The sequence below is a fragment of the Miniopterus schreibersii genome (genome assembly GCF_964146895.1).
Source record: "Miniopterus schreibersii genome assembly, chromosome: 1".
Taxonomy (NCBI): Eukaryota; Metazoa; Chordata; class Mammalia; order Chiroptera; family Miniopteridae; genus Miniopterus; species Miniopterus schreibersii.
In genome coordinates, this window is record NC_138101.1 from 102761506 (window position 1) to 102783331 (window position 21826).

A 21826-nucleotide genomic window follows, 5' to 3' on the forward strand; every position below is an offset into this window, starting at 1 on the left:
TCTTAAAGAGCCCCATAATTTCTAAAATCTCATTCTGAGACGGTACAGTTGCCACCCTGGGGAGTTGGCATGGCCTTGGTGACAGATGCCTAGAGGTGCACGTTTCTCCTGCCACTGCAGATAGAAGAAAACATGCATGTCAGATTCCGATAGGCACTGTTATGTTTGAGAACTTTTCTCTAGTGTTGCAGAGAGAATATGCATGCTAGAGGAATTGCTTTTCTTTACTGCTTTTGCATCACTTTTTCTCCTTTTTTGCTTTGATGTGCTTGGAAAAATCTGTGCTTAACTTTCTATCACAGGTTTGAAGAAGGATAGTGATACATATCAGGGCTAGGAGTGTGTCCAGATCTACCAGGGATGTTGAAGGCCCGTGAGGATGATTTGTTCGTATTGGTTTAGCTTAAATGTTTGCTGCATACAGTTCTGAACATCACAGATGCCTGTAGGCACCAGTTTTTGATGCAGGTAGAGATTGGAAGGGATGATCATATGGGCTGGAGAGGGAAGCACTTAGGTGTATCCACCCTCGCCTGCAACAAATTTACCTTGTCCACTCCTTGTAGTCCTTATGCTGATGAAAAGTCACAGATGCCTGAGTAATGAAAGGACAGCCTTTTCCCTGAATCCATCATCCTCTTTGAAAAGCCAAGTGAAAGTGTGTCTCCTAAAAAGGCCATGGGGCCATTTCACAGCATCGTCTTTTGTTGGCATTGTCAGGATGGAGCCGGCTCTGCAAGCCTAATGTAATTACTTCCCCTATTCTAAAAAGAGGGGAAGGAGAGTGCTCCCAAACCCAGGCTACAGTGCTGGCTATGGTTTCAGCAGGCTTGTTGCTCTGTTCAAATAGGCTTGTGGCTCAAGACGTGCAGAAACGGGTCACTTGTTTTAGGCTTTTAGCCTGTTAGTTACCCATGTCCTCTGCTCTGCAGATATTTTCTGGGTCTGGGGAGGGATCGAGGTCTTGAATAGGTACTGGAGGAACTGAATGGGTTAGTGAGGCTGGAAGCTGAAAGCAAACCATTGCCCTCTAGTTGTAGTTGAAGTTCGCAACTTCCCTGTTGATTTTTCACTGTGCAGAGTAAATGACGAATGGGCTGGCCTAACTCAGCCTGGAGCACTTCGGCATGTGAGAGAGCTCATATGGAAAATATTTCTATCACCGCTGCATGCGCATGTGGTCTGGGGAGACCCCGGTACAGAGCAAATCACAGCGCTCCAGCAGCCCTCAGTGGCGTGCCAATTACTCTTATTAACAGCAGGGCCAAGGGCAGGCTTCAGTTACCTGCACACAGCTGGCTCCTGGGGAAGGCCACTCTGGAATGTGTGTGCCTCCAGCCTTGTGTCACATGCAGAGAGGCGAGAGCAGCTCTGTTTCACGTTACCATTAGCAAAACAGATGAAAAATGAAAGGGGATTGCACAGGCCCATCCAAATCTTGATGCTGTTCAGACGGCACTCAGCACTCGGGAGAGGAAGGGAGAACTTCTGTATTTTGAGTTAAAGTGTATGTGCCTAGTAGCCAGAAAACCCAATCATAAGTGATGAGATGCCTGCCCTTCTGCTCCTTTGTTCTACTCTGCTGTGCTAAATAAGGCCTCCTATGTGCCTTTTCCTCTTTTTCTCATTTTTCTTTCGTGTGTGTGTGTGTGTGTGTGTGTGTGTGTGTGTGTGTGGTGTGTGCGCAAGCACTGCAAAGCTTTGGCTCCATAACCACCGTGCTCCTAGGAAATTATACAATTAGTGGGATTCCTTTCCCCTTGTTGGAAATAAAATGATGAGGAAGGAACATGAGTAGCTTCCCCTCCCTCCCTAAAAAGAATGTCGTTTATATGGAGCTTTGAAGAATGTGGCATTTATTTATAAGAAGCTGTTTTTTTATTACTGTGTTACTTACAAAACTCACCCATAAACATGTGGCGTCGTCCCCAACTCACCAAGATTTCCTTTTTCTCTGCCAGCTGGTTTTCTTGCAGGTTTTAATTATCTTCTCTTTGGATGTTCATAAAAACATATGAGGAAAAGGAAGAAAGGAGAAGAAAGCCTACACCTAGTGGTGCTTAGCTGGCTGTGTTCTCAGCGTGGGGCTGGAAGCCACTCAGCAAACTCAGTTTCCTAGGGCGTGAGCTCCTTCCCGATAAGCAGGGGCTGGCAGGTGGTGGGAGGAGACGGTGTAATTCAAAGCAAGCCTCATTTGGCATCCTGTTGCTGGCACTGTTGGCGCCAATGACTGACATCCAAGGACAGAACAACCTGGCATGGTGTCTGTGCCTGGGTTTAAGGATAAACACAAAGGACTATTCCTTCTTTCACTTTCTGGTTGCAGAACACTGAGGACACTAGAACTTCTTTGCCTTTGTCAAAATTAGGATAGCAGCAGTGTTCACTATACAGATTGCACGCATCCCCTAAAAGAATATAAAGGTCACCCAGGTTTTTGGTGCATTTGTCAGTGTGGGAAGCGTGCCGGGGTCCAGTTTCTTTGTAGGATGCAGCAAAATTATGGGTGGGGGGGCATTTTCTTTCCTGCACTTGAACTTGCCTTCTCAGGTGAAACTAATAAGATGCTGTTACAGATGGGGAGGAGGAGGGAGAGGCAACTAGAACCCTGTACGATTCCATATATTATGGTGAGACAAATACCATATATTGTGGTGAGATAGAAGTGAGTCAAAAAGACGTTTATTTTAATTTTGATGAAGCAATTTGACAAAACCGGTCAAAATTTTTTAAATCTTGGCTGCTAATGAGTATGGTGTTTCTTTTGTGGTGATGACAATGTTTTGGAATTAGATAGTGGTTTTTAGATAAAGACCACTGAACTGTACCCTTTATAAAAGCAAATTTAATGGCATGTGAATAGTATCTCAATTTTTTAAATTAAAAATAAATAAATAATAAGCATCTCTTTGACCCTGCTTTTTCTGCTTCTCGTACTTTATCATATACAGCCACTCTGAATGTGCAAAATGCTCTCTGAGCCATTTTTCATAATTAGGTTGTTGCAGCTCCCTAAATGTCCCTCGATAAGGAACAGTAGTCAGATGTTCCAAAGAATGCAGTTGCTCTGAATGTGTTGATATGAGGTGACCACCAGGCTATGTTGTTGGGTAAGAAAAGCAAGTTGCAGAATAATGTGTATAAAATGAGTTAATGTATTTGTTTGTCCTCTCCCTGGAAGGGTATACGAGAAAATGTGGAGAAAAATAGGGTGGCTGAGGGAGGAGGGCAGGTGAGAGACTTACATTTCGATAGAGCAGGTAACGTCCTCAGCAGTAGCTTAGCACATGCTAAGGTGAGATGTGCATGGGGGACACTGAGGGAAGCTCAGTGAAGTCATTCCTTAAGGGCTAAAATGATGTCCTTTGGGTGACTAATTCACTCATTTAACACCTACTTGTAACCCCTGTTTGTTTTTTTCCATTTTTATAATGAGGATAATAGCTACTTTAAGGGGTGGCTGAAAGGATTAAATGTGATAATATGTGTAGAGCTCTGAGCCTGGTGTGCCGAGCACACAGTAAACAGCATTTATTAGCTATTACTGCAATGACTGTTGCATATGTTACCAGCGTGTGCCACCTTGGTGCTGAAAAAAGGGAAGGTGAAAAAGTAAGGCCTTTGTCTTTGATGAGCTTATACTTTAAAAGGAGCGCAGTGCAAACAGTGATGCTGCAGTAAGAAACTCTCTTTAATTGCAAGAGCGATGCAAAGAAACAACAAAATCTGCCTAAGAAAGTGAGAAAGAGTCCATAAACCATGTCCTATTGAACGGAGACATGAGGGTTGTGTGTTTGAGGTCTTCAGAAAAACCCTCGTGTTCCATGATTCAATAGCCCAGCACATGGTTGCGCCCACAGCTGTGAGCTATTCCAGCTGCAGGTTGCTGAACAAAGTCAACAGAGGAAGGGTTCATGAGGCAGAGATGGGGAAACCAGGCACCAGCTTCCAAGGCTCTTCGCCCAGTAGAGGCACACAGGACACACTAGCATTGGTGTGACAACGCTTGTGAAATGTTGCCAACCAGGGAAGCTTGTTAGAGACCCAGCACCTAGGGTTTTTATTCGGCACTGGCCACACAGGCGCCCCCTGCCTGCCATGCACCAGAAGGGAAGCAGGTGTTCAGCATAGATCGTATTGTCTGTACAGTGTGGGCTCAGGGAGCCGCTCTTACCAGTTCGGAGAATGGTGGGAACCCTCCCAAAATCCAAGTCCCCAGAGGACAGCCAATGGCCAATCTCGGAAGCAGGTCTTTTTAAAAGAGAGCAGCCAGGTCTGCTGCATTTGTTAACTCTTTTCTGCATGAATAGGTAGGCATTTTAAGTGGAAAAAGAGGGAGGGAGGACATTCCAGGCAGAAGGAAAAGATCTATAGAGCCCCATAAATAAGAACACAGCATATTCTGGAAACAATGCTTAGTTCAGATTACAGAAGCATGCATTGCGAGGAAATGTGGGCAGGAAGTTTTTCAGTCACCTGGATCCCAAGGATTGGAGGTTTTCTCTGTGCCTTTGAAACTTCCAGAAATTCCCTGTCTACATTCTTAGGATTTTCTTTTTATGGCATGTCCATTAGATTACCACTGTGGGCCATTTTCTTGGTCATAGATATTTGAAATTATTTTAAAAAATTAAATCAAATTAAATAATGAACGTAGAGTTGCTTTGTAAGCAGTGACGCCCTCTGTAAAAAGCTAGCCATCTTTATTAGGCCCTGGAGTGTCACTTGTAACGAACAGGAGAGCAGCATCAGTGGAATACCTTTAATGGCTGGTTCCTTGGGCACAGCTCTCAGCGGCTCGCCCTTCCTTTCACTCTCTGATGTCTGAAATAAAAAACCAACTGTGTGGAACTACCTTGGTAAAGCACGAACCAGACTTGAGCCTTGGGTCAGCCACATCCAGCCATATGTCTTTTGACATTTAAAATTTTTTTAAAATTATGAAATCTGTTGTTGTAAAAACAAATTCAAATAATAAAGAAACACAAGGAATAAGAAGCTAAAGATTTCTCTTTACCTTCAATTCCTTCTTCCTGCCTGAGATGAAACCATTGTTAGCAATTTAGCATTTCTCCTTCTAGAACCATTTCTATACATTTATAAGCATAAGGTTGTGTAAATATGTGTATATCTATGCGTGTATGTGTGTATTATGCCTACAACTTGCAAATAATGCTTACGACTTGCAACTTTCAGAATTAAAAAAACAATTAAAAATGTCAAAAGTCAAATGGCTGGATGTGGTTTTGCTTCTTTTCTGATAGCTAGTGCCTCTTGTTTCTACTACTTGTCCTATTGTGACTGCTAGGACTTCCAGTGTACAGTCTTAAATTGTACCAGAGAAAGTGAACACTCCTGTCTTTTTCCAGATTTAAATGGGAAAACTTCTAATATTTCATCACTATGTATAATGCCTGCCAGATGTTTTAGGTAGATAAATTTTATCTAGTTATAAGTTCCCTTCTAAGTTTTTATCAGGAATGATTGTTGAATTTTATCAAACATTGTTAAATGTTTGATAAAACATTTGACTTCATCAAAATGCTCATATGGTTTTCTCCTTTAACCTATTTATATAGTGAATTACATTTCACTGTATAGTATAATGTACATACTATATTAGAATGTACATACTAATACATTTCTTAATGCTGGACTGTCTGCATTCTTGGAACTAACTATCTTAATCGTGGTGATTTACTCATCAAATTCACTATTGGATTGGATTTGTGAATATTTATTTTGAACTTTGTCTTCTTTTTTTATAAGTACTGTTGGCTCATTACTCTTTTATTGTGCTAGACTAAGGTTTTGTTAGCTTTGTAAAATAAATTCAGAAGTCTCTCATATGTTAGTGTGCTTTGAAACAGTGTAAATAACAGAGAAATTAGCCATTTCTTGTAGCTTTGTTGAACTCAGTCATAAAACCAGCTCTTCTGGGGGGGGGGGTTAGTCTTTGAATACCTTTTATTTCTAAAAAAAAGTATAATATATAATATCTATGGGAGAATAAGTGTAACATATAAGCAAGTTATGAAACAGAATAATAACACCTATGACCCCACCACCCAACTAAAGGAATAAAGCATTCCCCATACTGTATGCCAGTACATCCAGGTACGTCCTCCTCACTTCTCTCCCCCAAAGAGAACCATCATCCTGACTTTTACAACTGTCATTTCCTTGCTTTTTATTTTAATAAATTTTCACATGTATATGTATCTCTAAAGAATGTAGCCCTGGCTGGATGGCTCAGTTGGTTGGAGCATTGTCTCTGTCTCTCTCTGTCCCTCTGTTTCAGTCTCTGTCTCTCTCTCTCCTCCTTCCTCTCTCAATAAATAAATAAATAAATAAATAAATAAATAAATAAATAGTGTTTGGTTTTGTGTTATATAAACATTAATTTGATTTTGTATTATACATGATGATGCATGTAGGTGTGGGCCACTCATTTTTACTGCTACATAGTATTCTTCTATGTAACATACCATCTTTTTTCCTATTCAATGTTGGGTTATTTCCAGATTTGTTTGGGTGTTTTTATATTTTAAACAATGCTGCTGTGAACATTTTAGAACATGTCTCTTCATATATGTGTGCAAGGATTCCTTTAGGGTGCATACTTAGGAGTTGAGTTACTGGGTCATAGAGTATGTGTTTAAGTCTGCAAGATAATGTCAAATTTATTTCTGAAGTGGCTGTGTCAATTTTCACTTCCACTAACAGTGTATAAGGGTTCTCAATGACCTGTCTCCTTATCTACATTTGGCATTATCAGACAAGTTAATTTTTGCCATTATAATGGTATGAAATGTTATTGGTGTGTGTTATTTGGCATTTCCCTGATCACTAAGTATTACTGCACTATAATTTCTATAATATGCATATGTATACAAGACATTCATGTTTTTCTCTTCTGTGAAATGCCTATTCATGTCCATTTCTTGGTTTTAAATTTGGTTCTTTGCTTTCTCACACTTGATTTAGTAAGGTTTTTTTAAAAAATATATATTTTGAATAGAAATCTTTGCTTGTTATTCCATGTAATATTTTCTCCAGTTTGTGGCTTGTATTTAAAAATTTATAGTGTCCTTTAATAAATGGAAGTTCTCAGTTTTAGTGTATTTGAATTTATCAGTTTTATGTTAATGCTTTCTATGTCTTGTTTAAGAAATCATTTATCTCAAGGTTATAAGTATTCTCCTATATTCTTCTCTAAAATCATTGAAGTCTCGCATTTCATATTTGTCTTTAATACACTCAGAATTGCTTTTTCTGTATAGTGTGAATATGAGATCTAAGTTTTTTTCCATATTGCTAATTAAGGGTTGTAGGACTACCTGTTGAAGCCCTTCCATCCTGTTTTATTCTTTGGGAGTGTCTTTGCTCTTCTTTCTAAAATTTCAAATTAGCTCATCCATTTTTCTTGGAAGATCCTTCAGGAATTTTTATCAGAATTATATTGAATCTATAGACATGAGAGCACTAACATCATTCCAATATTGAGCCATTCTATCCATTAACATAGTAGAAGCTTTATATTATTTTGGTCTTCTTTGAAGCTTTTCAATAAATTGTTATAATTTTCTACATAAAGATCTTACACATCTTTAATTTAGATTTAGTCCTAGCTGCATTGTTATATTTTTATTATTGTAAATTTTGTATATCTTTTAAATTAACTTTTTGTTTGTTGCTAATATTAGAAATGCAAATGACCTTATATCCATGTAACTTGCTAAACTCTTATTAATTTAAATCAATTGGGTGCTTAGTAGGTTAGAGCATCATCCCATACACCAAAAAGGTTTCGGGTTCGATCCCCGGTCCGGGCACATGCAGGGGGCAACCGGTGAATGTCTCTCTCAACCCCCTCTTTTTCTCTCTCCCCCTTCCCCTCTCTCTAAAATCAGTGAACATATCCTCAGGGGGGGATTAAAAAATTATTTTTAATATTATATCAGTTGTCTGTAGGAATTTTTATGATTTCTAAGTACACAGTCGTGTCATGAGTGAATAATGACCTTTCTGATTTTTTCCTTTTCCCATTCTTATACCTTGTTTCTTTTTATTCTTGTAACACAGGCTGAGACCTCTAGTAAAATGTTGAATACAGGCCATGTTATTTGTTCCTGACTTAAAGTGAATAATTCTAACATTTTACCATTAGAAATGAAGTTTTCTGTGTTTGATTACACACTTTATCAGCTCTATAAACCCTCTTTTGGTCTGGTAAGAGATTTATTTTTTAAACATGAATAGATGTGAGTTTTAATGCATTGTCTCTGTCTACTGAAATGATTGATGTATTTGATATATAGATTAATATATAGTATCTTTATTATTATTCAGTTTTAACTATTTTTTAAATTTGTCATTACGATATTTTCTCTGACCCATGCATTATTTAATTATATTTTCAAAAGTACGGCCCACATAATTTCTAACTTGATTGTGCTGTAGTTAGAGAATGTGGTATCCATAGTGCTGATTTTTTTTTACGCGTGTTGAAGCTCACTTTATGGCCTAGTACATGGACAGTCTGTAAATATTCCAGGTGTACCTGAGAAAAATGTTCTTAATAAGTGGGTACAGGGACTTTTTCTATGTCTTTAACATTAAGGTTGTAGATTGAGTTGTTCAGGTCTTCTATATCTTTGCTAATGTTTGCCTGCTTCAACTATCATTTAGAGAGAGACAGAGAGAAAGAGAGAGATAAAGAGAGGTTGAAATCTCCCACCAGCTGATTTCTTGACCTGTGGGGGAGAAATGGCATGACTACCTCACTGTCCCTCAGGTAGTCCTGTTAGTGACCAGTTTTGCTCAATGCTCTCTTCTGTCCTTGTACCTGAAGTTTCTGAAATTAGAATTTTTCTATTTCTGCAATAGTCTGTTTTGATGGTTTCTTCTGCTATGGTTTCTGGTCAACATAAACTTCCTAATATCCAAAAAAAATCCTCAAAAATTTTTATCTGCTGATTGTGTCCTTTCTTTTTTTTATAATTTTTCCGCTTGTGTGTCTTTTCTGCCATTAGAATGGAATTTTAGTAAGTATTGACCTCAAAAAAATAGATATTTCTCCAACAAAATGGGTTTATTGGGGAACAAGAACTGTAATTTGGGCCATGCGGTCTAATGGAGAGCCACGTGCAAGCCCAGAGAAACAAAAGGGAAGAACCCTCTTTTATGGGCTTGGGAGGGGCTGCAAGGGATGAGTCCGGTGGAGAAAACTGAACGTTCCAAGTATGATGACTTTTCTTTGGCTGAGACGCGGCAGCCTCCCATTGGCCGAGCTGTTACTGGGTGAAAAGGAGTTTTTTCTTCCTCTTGTTGAGGCAGAGGTAGGAATGTGATTGGAGGTTCAAACTACTCTGCTTCTGTTGGGGTCACTAGTGTGTGCTGAGTGACAGGTGCATGACAGTTCTCTCTCCTAGCCTCTCGACTCCATTTTAAATGAGGTTTCTGTTAATTGATTTTCGCAAAAGAAAACAGAAAAACAAACACCTTACCTCAGTCAGCCACCTTGGCCCTTTGCAAGACACCTTTTTATTACTTTCTTCCTTCCTTTCCTTGCTCTCTCAGTATATGTTTGCTGGGCAAACTACTTTCTAGACCTCTGTTTCCTCATCTATCAAATGGGAATATAATAATATTCCAGTGGCTTATAAGGAACATTAATAAGATAACATCAATGTAAGTGCTTTGTAGACATAAAGATCTATACAAATGCAAAGGATGACCTTAGCATGTTCCTTTAACTTTTCTTCTCTTTTGTGCAACTAATGTTATAAAACAGCTCAGCTGCATTAGAGAAAAGTGATTGTGGGTGGCATGTCGTGAGAGCCTCAAACAAAATTTACTTGCCACTTTTTGAGAAAATCACTGGCCAAGAAACTATTGGGTATTTTAATAGAAAGTCACTTATTTTGTAAGTGGAAATACTTTGTCTCAAAATAAATGCTGCTGTGTGTGTCTTTTTTTCTCTATTTTTTTGTCTATGTTATTGGTATACGTATTGTTAGGCATTTCTCCTTTAAAAATAATTTTACTTAAAGAAAACTTTTTTTGCTGACTCAGAATATTATATAAATGTATTTACTTTAGCTTAGAAAGTTAATATGAACTGACAAAAAGAGTGGTAAAATTTCAATACAGGCATTTTTAAGGGACAGAATGATTAATTGGTTTAAAAGACCAAGTGGTTTGTATTACAATATACTGAAATCTGCCTATCTTCAATTTTTTTCATATTCCTACATTGCACCGAAATAAGCAACTCTCAAATTCAACCACTGTGTGTTGAGTGCTATTTTGTGTATAAGATTTGTGCTAAGTGTGGTGGGATTCATAAGGAGATAAGACCCTCCGTTTATCTAAAGGTGGGCACCAACAAATAGGTTAGGCAAAGCTAAGACACAAATTACTCTGATAACTACATCACACCTTATTGTGAGGATCAGGAACACCCATATGGAGAAAAGAACATTTAAGATGGAATTGAAGATGGCTAGTGAAGGAAGCCATTTCAAGTCTCAGAAACAGTATGAATAAAGAAGGGTATGCAGTTGGGAAGGTAAGGGCATATTTAAAGAATGGTAAATGATCCTTCTTTTTTTTTCCCTTTTGACTAGAACATCAAGTGCATGTAGGGGGAGATAATGCAAGCAAGACGGCTGGGGGACATAGTGTACATAATACAATTTCAGCCTAGGAAAGGATGGGAGCTTTCTTTGTGGCCAAATATACCAATTTCTGTAAATGTTCCATGGAAGCTTGTAAAGATAAACTTTACATTTTATTATAAATATAGATGTATATAATGTGCATGCATTCTTCCATATCATTATACATTCTTCTGTGGGTATGTTTTTATATTTCTTAGACCTACTAGAAGTCACCACAACTAAATGATTTCTTAAATATGTTCCAACTTTAATATTCTTTTCATCTTAGAGTGACCACTAAACTACAGATGCATATCACGAACTCCTGAATATTATAATAGAGGGGAGAAGACCCATGGCTTTGAGACACACAGTCCTGAGCTTGGATCTCCATTCTGCACATTTCTTATTTGGGCAGGCTAAGTGACTTCCCTAAGCATCATCTTCTTCATCTTTAAAACGGGGAGTCATAGAGTTTTAGTGAAGATTAAGGAGGTAATTTCCATAAAGTGTTTGGTGCACAGCAAATGCTAAATGGATGGCAGCTATCCTTGTCATAAAAATATTTGATCTCTCAAGCCTAATGGAGGATTCTTCAGTTAGGCCAGAGAAATAGTGTAAAGCTATAAGGAGATATTGTCAAATTATAGAAGAATATAAAATGAGAGAGAATGAATATAGAGTTGGAAGGAGCATCCATGAGAACAAGAAGAAAAACAGGAGATCCTAGAGAGGGGAGGTTTACAGACAAGAATCTAAAATGTAGCTCCAAATTCCTTAGCCAGATCTTATGGAGTCAAAGGCTCTGAGTAGGAGAGAAAGGAGAAAAGGTACCTACGATGCTTGCAAATGGGAAGATAGGAGTGGGCGTTTGAGAAGGGGGAAAGAACAAAAATAGAGTTCCTAATGTTAGGAAAAGTTGATCATACCTTCCTAATTGGTGAAGTAGGGGGCTAGATCACTATGGTTTTCTCAACAAAAGGGTGAATAAAAAACACTGTCTTTCCTAAAGTCAAAAGTGGTGTTAAGTACCAAATTCCACTCTCTTGAATCATTATTTGATAAAGAACCTTAGATATAATCTGGTGCAACCCACTAATTTTACATAGGAGGAAAATGAATCTTTGGGAGGTTTTATGGCTTGCCCAAGACCATACAGTTGCTCAACCCAGACCTGGAGGGTGATTAGTCTAGAAGCAGCATAATTGTGATGGGCCTAGTTGTAGCATCTGAGACCTTTGGGAGAGTGAAAACTTGGGGATAACTTAAAAGAGAGTGGTTGTGGCTTTAAATCTTCATGGCAGTAACAGTTAAGCCAGATATGTTAAGTGTTTTCAAAGCTATTTGTAAGAGAGCTCAGCTGTGTACAGTTTGTCCTCCAAATGCTGACCCTGTAGTGATGGTTAGATTTGTACATCAACCATCTGAGTCATTTGGAAGGTGGTGGGGAGGTGGGGTAAAAGGGTGGAACCCTGGCCTCTAGTGCATTCATCAACACATTACTTATGGAGCGTCCAGCACTGTTCTAAGTGGTTGACAAGTATCAGTGAGCCACAGAAAAACAGGGTCTGGATGTGGTGCTGTGCAAATTTCATCACACTCTCTCCCTCCCTGCCCATTGCAATTCCTACATCTTTGAGGATACCCTAGCGCACCATCACTGGTCCTAGAGTACCTTCTGCTTTGACACATTCCATAACATCAAGTCTCAGATCTGGTTTGACTTTATTTGCTCTCTTAGTAGTTTCCCCATGAATACCTGGTCCAGTGAGCCTGTCAGCAGCCCAAGGCCGGAAAACCATCCCTACATCCCCGGTCGTCCTGTGGTACACAGCACTGGACACCAGATGCATGTGTGCGGCACACAGTTATTGAGCCTTTGTGTCATACTGAAGCAGAAAAGCTGCATGTTGACTAATGAGTCACCTTTCAGAGATGAGAGGTGCAGCAGAGTCTTGCTGGGGCACCCTCTAGCAAAACCACTCCAGGAATCCCACTTTGAGGATCAGGTAGTGAGACCCCCAGTTAGTACCCTGGAGGAAGCCCCTTTGGAATTGTATCTTCTAAGTGCTCTGGAAAACTCATTCAAATGGAATTGAAATCCTAAATGCCCCCAAGTAACCACTATGGGATTGTCGGATGAAAGGGACCCTCGAATCATCAAGTATTTTGATGATTAATAGAATTCTATGCCAAGACTAAAAGCCGATACACACCATAATGATTAAGCCAAATAGTACTTAACCATTTTGGCTCTTATTCCTGAGAAAGAAGGCACAGTGAAGTAGAAATACAGTAAACTTTTGTAAAGTTTGCATATTTTTATTAGGTTCAAATAACCTGATTCTAAGTACTTACATGGCTTCTGATTTCCGTATTTCACAGTATGTCTGTCAGTAACCTCAGAAAAGGTTGCTATCCAGCCAGAGTTCCCTCCCTCCCAGTTACTGCTCCTATCTCCCATAAATGTATTTGACTGGTGAATAAACTGTTCAGCCCATGTGGTAAATGTGTTTTGAGGCCGTACAATGCACTAGCCCTGAGAAGTGGAGTTTGATGTGCCTGTGGGAGGCAGCCCTGACTTGTCAGTTGTCTTGATTGATGTGCCAGTTGGCTATTCTAAAGTGACTGAGTTGTGGGGGTTTTCTCATTTTGCTTTTCTATATTGGTGGGAAATAGAGTTTCTGTAGCATCACAGAACAGATTAGAACTGAAGAACTGAGACTTCTGTTTCACCATTTAAAGAACTGGATTTATGTACTTCCAACAATTCATTATGTTTATGCCCATTTTCTCCTTTTTGGGAAGTTGTAATAGGGCAACACTCTGTTTATACTGGGCATTATACCAGACACTAAAGATGCAAAGATGGCCCCAGTCGTGTGGTTCAGTTGATTGGAGCATTGTCCTGTACACCAAAAAGGTTGGGGGTGTGATTCCCAGTCAGGGCATATCCCTAGATTATAGTTTCCATCCCCTGTCAGGATGAGTACAGGAGGCAACAGATAACAGATTGATGTTTATCTCTGACATTGTTGTTTCCCTCTCTCTCCCTTCCTCTCTCTATGAAATGAAATAAATAAAATAAAATAAAATAAAATAATAAAATAAAATAAATAAAATAATAAAATAAAATAAATAAAATAAAATAAAATAAAATAAAATATCCTCGGGTGAGGACTGAAAATAAGCTTTATAAAATAAAAATAGGGGATTCCAAGAAGGCAGCAGATTAAGTGCAAGCTACACTGACACTCTCCCAGGACCAAATTGGAATTACAACTAAATATAGAAAAACCATCCTGAATAATAAACTGAAGATTATCTGGAGAGAACCCTTATAGCCAAAGACATAAAATGGAGACCCCCACTGAGACTGGTAAGAATTGAGGAGGTGCAAGAGGTCTGGCTGGCCTCCCACAGGCAGCAGGTAAAGGTCTAGAGGAGTATCTCTGCTGTGGGGGGTCCCCACTGAGGATTCTGGGGTCTAAACCCCAACTGGGCTCCCCAGACCAGAGGACCAGAACTGAGAAAGGTGCCAGTGAAAAGTAGCAGTGTTTCTGTCTACCAGGGAGAGGTAGCTAGAAATGCAGGCACCCTCTTAAAAGTCCAAGGCACAACATTTCATGTGCAGCCACTCGTCTTAGGCTCCAATGGAGGAAGGGGAGAGTGGAATAGAGCTGTGTGAGGAGAATCCAGTTGTCCTGGCTCTGGGGATACAGCTCAGAAGGCAGCCATCTGGAATCCTGCGCTGAGACATTCCCCCATACTACAGAGGACATCTTTCTCAGGCAGACCTTTGCCAACAAACAGCTTTTACCTGGAGGAGAAGAAATTGCCCCACCCATTAGAAAATCTCTCACCCCACCCTGTGGAGTTTACACTTTGCTGTGGACTACAGCTCATTAAGAGACTCAGATTAATAAGCCTGCAGGCAAGGGAGGATCACTGGGTGCTATGAGTCTTTGCCTCAATCTGCTTCTGGACCCAGGGTTTGGAAAAGCAGACTTTGGTGTGAATCTTGGCCCTTCCCAAATGCACCCAGCTCCAGCAGAGGGAACCTCAAGCTGTAGACTGTTGATACCTCCAAATAGGGTACTCAAAGCCAGTCAGAAATAGCATCTGACATTGGCCTCCACCAGAGACCCTCCAAAAAGACTGGGAGATCTACCTAATAATAGAAACAAACCCAAACAGGTAGCCAAAATGGGGAGACAAAAAAACAAGCCCCAAGTGAAAGAACATGAGAATTCTTGAGAAGAAGAGCTAAATGAAATGGAGATAAGCAATTTATCAGATATAGAGTTTAGAATGCTAATTGTAAGGATGCTCAACAGCATGAGAAAAGATATGGAAACTATGAAGGAAATTAAGAATGACATAGCAGAAATAAAGAATATATTGGAAGGAATAAACAGCAGATTAGTGGAAGCTAAGGATCAAATCAGCAAATTACAAGACAGCATAGAAAAAAATCTCTCAATCAGAGAACCAAAAAGAAAAAACAATTTAAAAACAGGACAGTTTAAGGAAGCTGTGGGACAACCTGAAACATAACACTGTTCGCATCATAGGAGTGCCAAAAAGGGAGGAAAGTGAGCAAGGGATAGACAACTTGTTTGAAGAAATAATGGCAGAAAAATTCCCTAACCTGGTCAGGGAAAAAGTCACACAAGGTCAGGAGGCACAGAGAATCCCAAGCAAGCAGAACCCGAAGAAGCCTTCACCCAGACACATCATAATTAAAATGCCAAAAATTCAAGACAAAGAATCTCAAAGGCAGCAAGAGAAAAGCAATCTGTTACTTACAAAGGAGCTCCCATAAGGCTGTCGGCTGATTTTTCATCAGAATCTCTACATGCCAGAGGGAATGGCATGAAGTATTCAAGGTAATGAAAAGAAAGGATCTGAAACCAAGAATATTCTGTCCAGCAAGGCTATCATTCAGAACAGACAGTGAAATAAAGAGCTTCCCAGACAAAAAAAAAAAAAAGGCTAAAGGAGTTTATCACCACCAAAGCAGCATTGCAAGAAATGTTAAAGGGATTGCTGTAATCATAATGAGAAATAGAGACAGAGAAAGACATAGGCATAAAGAATTAAAATGGCAATAGGTAAGTACCTATCAATAACCTTAAATGTAAATGGATTAAACACTCCAATCAAAAGACATAGGGTAGCTGAATGGGTAAGAAAACATGACCCAACATATGCTGTCTACAAGATACCCACCTCAGAAAAGAAGACTCACACAGGATGAGAGTGAAGGGATTGAAAAAATTTTTCATGCAAATGGAAATGAAAAAAAAAAGTTAGTGTAGCAATTTGTACATAGAAAATCCTAAAGACTCCACCAAAAAAAAGTAGATTTAATAAATGAATTCAGGCCCAGCCGGGCATGGCTCAGTGGTTGAGCATCAACCTATGATCCAGGAGATCACAGTTCGATCCTCGGTTGGGGCATATTCCCGGGTTTCAGGCTCAATCCCCAGCGTAGGGCATGCAGGAGGCAGCCAATCAATGACCCTCTCTCTCCCTCTCCCTTCTTCTCTCTGAAATCAATAAAGATATATTTTAAAATGAATGAATGAATGAATGAATGAATGAATGAATGTGGCCAGGTAGCAGTATACAAAATTAACACCCAGAAATCTATGGTATTTTTATATACCAATAATGACCTCTTAGAAAGAGAAGCTAAAAAATACAATCCCATTTACACACACACAAAAAAAATTAAAATACTTAGGAATAAACTTAACCAAGGAGGAAAAAGACCTGTGCTTGGAAAGTGGCAGGTCATTGCAAAAATAGAAAAAGATATAAACAAGTGGAAGAATATACCATGTTCATGGATTGGTAGAATTAACATTAAAATGTCCATACTACCCAAAGCAATCTATAGATTCAATGCAATCTCTATTAAAAAACCAATGGCATATTTCACAGATCTAGAACAAATACTCCAAAAATTTATGTGGAACCAAAAAAGATCCCCAGATGGCTGCAGCAATCTTGAGAAAGAAGAACAAAGTTGGAGGGATCACAATACCAGATATCAAATTATACTACAAAGCCACTGTATACTGGTACTGTCATAACAACCAGCATATAGATCAGTGAAACAGAACAGAGAACCCAGAAATAAACCCAAGCTATTAAGCTCAATTAATATTTGACAAAGGGGGCAAGAACATACAGTGGAGTAAAGACAGTCTCTTCAGTAAGTGGTGTTGGGAAAATTATGCAGGTACATACAAAAAAATGAAACTGGATCACCAACTTACACCATACACAAGAGAGAATAAACTCAAAATGGACAAAAGACTTAAATATAAGTCGTGAAACAATAAAAATCCTAGAAGAAACAATAGGCAGCAAAATCTCTAACATCTCCTTTAGCAATATGTTTGCAGATACATCTCCTAAGGCAAGGGAAACAAAGGAGAAAATAAACAAATGGGAGTATATCAAAATTAAAAGCTTCTGCCCAGCAAAAGAAACCATCAACAAAACGAAGAGGGAGCCCACTGTATGGGAGAACGTATTTGCCAATGACACATCTGATAAAGGGTTAGTATACAAAATATACAAAGAACTCATACAACTCAACACAAGGAAGATAAAAAATCCAATTTAAAAATGGGCAAAGGGCCTAAATTGACACTTCTCCAAAGAGGACATACAGATGGTCAAGAGACATATGAAAAAATGCTCAATGTCCCTAATCATCAGAGAGATGCAAATTAAAACAATAGTGAGTCACACCTGTCACAATGGCTACCATCAATAAATCAACAAAGGACAAGTGCTGGAGAGGGTGTGGAGAAAAAGGAACCCTAGAATACTTCTGGTGACAACGCAGACTGGTGCAGCCACTATGGAAAACAGTGTGGACTTGCCATTTCACCCAGTGATCCCATTTCTAGGAATATATCCTAAGAATCCCAAAACACCAATCAGAAAGAATTTATTCACCCCTATATTCATAGCAGCACAATTTACAATAGCTAAGATCTGGAAACAGCCCAGGTGCCTATAAGTAGATGAGTGGATAAAAAAGCTGTGGGATGTTTACACCATGGAATACTATGCAGCTGTAAAAAAGAAGGATCTCTTACCCTTTGGGACAACATGGATGGAACTGGAGAGTATTATGCTAAGCGAAATAAGCCAGTCAGAGAAAGACAAGTATCACATGATCTCACTCATATGTGGAATCTAATGAACAAAATAAACTGTTGAACAAAATAGATCCAGAGACATAGAAGTGTGAAAGAGGGGAGGCGGGGGGGACGGGGGGGGGTGGAGTTGGTGGGGAGAGATTAATCAAAGAACTTATATGCATAAATGCATAACCTATGCACACAGACAATAGTGTGGGGAAGGCCTGTGGGGGGGGGGGCAGATGTGGGATGGAGGGGATCAATGGAGGGACAAAAGAGGGACATCTTTAATATTTTCCACAATAAAGATAAAATTTAATAATAAAATAAATGAATAAATATAAATAAATAAAGATTCAAAGTGGGGTCCTCACTCCTAGGAGCCCACTGAGGAGGGCAGAATTGCCCAATTCAATGTAAAACCCCTGTCGTGTGTATGGATTGAGTGCTCTGGGAACCTAGATGAGCAAGCACATGGCTACTTATGCTGAGGAAAGTCAGGGAATACTTCACAGAGGATATTTAGGTTGAGGAATTTGTAGAATAAGTAGGAGTTTGTTAGTTAAAGAAGCTGTGGAATGGGAGCTGAACTTTCTAGGCAGAGGGAACAGTGCGTACAAAAGCAGGAAGTCTGTACAAGCTCGCATTCTATTATCCAAAACCCTTGGGGCCCAGATGTGTTTTAGATCTGTAACATTTTTTTAATATTAGAGGAGTGATAAAGAACATATATTACATAACACCGCAAGCAGGGTTCCAGTCAAATACATGAATATATCCAGAGCAAAAGGTTTCAACATTCATATTAAGTGGTCTTAATGAAAGAGTATTATTAATAGTGTCATATCAGTTAAGTCATGTTTTGCTACCCAATGAGTTTAAATATCAAATTTAGACACCCTTCCGTCTCCCAAAAAAAGAGCTCATAGGTTTTTAAGCCTTTTGGATATTGGAATCTTGATTAAAAGGATCATGGCTGGAATTTCAGCAAATTCCTAGTACTCTCATTGGCCTGACCGAAGTCATGTGCTCATCTCTAAACCAATCACAGTAGTCAAGGGAATAAATAGACTGATTGGCCAGCCTAAGTCCTGGTCCCAAGCCCACCCCTGGAGTTGGGTTATGGGTTCAGCCTGCCTGGATCACAGTGATATCAGGGTGATGTTTCCAGAAAAAGTAATACTTCACAGGTAAAAACCACAAATGTCCATTATGTGTGCATCACAAATGTTCCCTTGTTATTTGGCCTAGATCACATAGTCCTAAAAGCAGAACCAGGATTCAGACCCCCTTCTGTTTCATTCCAGAGCCCATGCTCGACTATGGTGCTCAGACATGCCAGTGGAACTTACTCTTCCCTGTGTAACCCACTGCTCAATTATATGATGCGGACTATTAGAACCCAGCAAAGTACATAATAAGGTGCTAATTACATGGAGTGCAGAGAGCCAGTTAGTTGAAATGACTTAGAGAAGTAAAAGACATTAACAGACTGGAGTTTCACAGGTTTCTGCAAACAAACATTGAATTTGAGGATTTTCTTGGGCCCTGAATGAACCTCTGAGACCACAGGGCATAAATTACAGGGAATGGTAACAAGAGGAAAAATTTCACTCTAACTTATTGACAAGCAAAGAAAAGCAAGGGAATCACTAAGATCTAGATGCTCTAAGCTGGCTTCTGAGGTGCTCAGAACATAAGTGTGATGATGGCAGACGGGAGTAATTCTTTCTGGCCACATAAAGGAATGTTTTCTGCTTTGCCAGGGGGTCCTAGAATTGAAACAGACCAAAGACCTGAAAGGGATCTTCAAATGTATCTGGCCCAGTGCCCTTTGATGTTAGTCCTGGGAAATCTGAGGTCCAGCGAGGGGAATGCCTTGATAAGGTCACAGCTGGTACTTAAAGAAAAGTAAGGAGCTAGTGGTTCAGTTATTTCATTTCATTTGGTTTTGTTTTAGAAATTTTTCCTGAAATTCAGTAGTGAATTCAAGTACCCTTCAGGCACTGTTATTCTATATCAGTACATAGACTGAATGTTGTATATGTTTTTCTTATAGGAACTTAATCAAATAAAAGTGCACTCTGGTTTTGAAGTAGCTATGAGTACAAATACCCAGTCTTTGAGTGTTGAGAAGTTTGTGGTCAGAGGTGGTATGCGGTTCCTCAATTCAGGAGCACCCAACAGGTTCCAACACCATATTTACTGAACATTTGTTTTGTACTCAGGTGTTAGACAATCTCATTTAATCCCCAGCAGAGCCCTCTGTGACACAGATTATTATTATTATCCCATTTCTAGGTGAGATAACTGGGCTAGACAGATAAGTAGCATGCGGAATGTAACCTGTTCAAGGATGGGGCTGGGATTTCTCCTCATTCCCCAACCACTCTGGCTGATACCATCCTGCCCCGAGTTTCTATAGTATAGACGCTCATCTCTTGGACTGTTTTGCCCCATAAACCTTATCCCTTCATACCCTGTAACCAGATTTTGTTTTATTATATTTCATTTAATTGTAGTCAATTTAATTAAAATCAACTCACTATGCCTCCAGAAGGCCCTGCCATTTCCTCTCTCAGTTTTTACATTGTCCTTACCTCTTGGGCCCCTGCCTCCCCCTCCCTCCCTCCCTAGGCTTGCCCACTTTGGCCATCACAGGGAGAGTTGAAACTGCTCCAGACATTGGCTCTTCTCTCCTTCAGGGGCAGAAGCCTCCCTGTCTTCCTATCCTCAGGGCTTGCACAAAACAGACTGAATTCTCTGAAAAACACTTCAGCAGAGAGAACTGTGATTCCCCCCCCCCCCCAAAAGCTTAAACTCATGTAAATGTGGCATATTTTGTATCAAGGAATCTTAGAAATCAGAGGGGACCAACAGACCAATCCTCTCTTGTAAGAGATTAGGAATCTGCAGGTCAGGTAAAGGTATTGACTCAAGTTCGCACAGCAATGCTACATTTAGTTCTATCAGGTGGACCCCTCCCCTAGAGCATGAGGGGGTGAAACTGCCCTTAGCTGTGCTGGAGGTCCTTACAAGAGCCCCTCAGGATAGTCACAGACATCACCATGTTTACTGTGTTCCACTAGATCCCCTTGTGTCCTTGTCTTGATTTGATTCCCCAGAACAGACTCTGAGCCAGGAACCCAAGTGCAGGTGGTTCATTTGGCAGGTGGTCTGAGGGGAGAGGCGAGGGGAAGTGAGACAGGGACGGGAGGCACCCAGTCTAGGTGTATGATCAAGCCATAATGCTGTGGGCACCTGGGGCTCCATCCTGCTGGGCACCTCGGCCAGTCAGTGTAGCACATAACTCAGAATTACTCAACAGTGGAGCAAGGAAGCCGGCATATTTGCCCACCACCTTCTTTTCGTCGTTGGTTGAGGACTGCTTCAGGAATATTACCTCTCCAGCACTTCCAGCTTGCTCCCGACGAGAACAAAGCGCCCCGGCAGGCACAGGCGTTCCCCGCACTCTGCCTTCAGAGCAGTGAGTGAAGTGTGGACAGGAGGTGCAGGGCCTGGGCAGACCTGGGGACAGTCCGCATTTACACAGATCCACAAAAGGGAGCTTCAGCAGTCAGAAACAGGAAATCCAGTGTGTGTGTGAGTGTGTGTGTGTGTGTGTGTGTGTGTAACTTACAAACACTAATTTTGATTAACCCATCATGCTTGCTTCTCAGTCTAAGCAATTTGGAAGCTCAGAAACAATGTGTAGCTCACCTCTAGCTATTGGACAAGGCGATCTTTGCCCAGACTTACTCCTAATTCCCTTCTCTCATCTATTTCCCTTCTGCCCAATTTCTTTGTATATTTATTCCTACCTTATTTGTGTATGCCTTTCAGAGCCTTCTTGAATCCCTTTATTGGTATAGGTTGGGTACAAATAAATACAAAAACATGTTACCTGGTTAACAGAGACAAACCTGGGACTAGCTGCAGACACCTGCCAAGCTGCTGGCTAGTCTGTAACTTTACATAAAGAAGGTTTGTTTTTTG

At 40.0% G+C, this 21826-nt stretch overlaps 1 protein-coding gene across 2 annotated transcripts in view; it reads left to right on the forward strand.

Moving 5' to 3' along the window:
* The window catches only part of THSD4 (thrombospondin type 1 domain containing 4), a 563564-nt gene that overhangs the window by 335862 nt on the left and 205876 nt on the right, over positions 1-21826 (forward strand). The gene's annotated exons all lie outside the window — the stretch shown is intronic.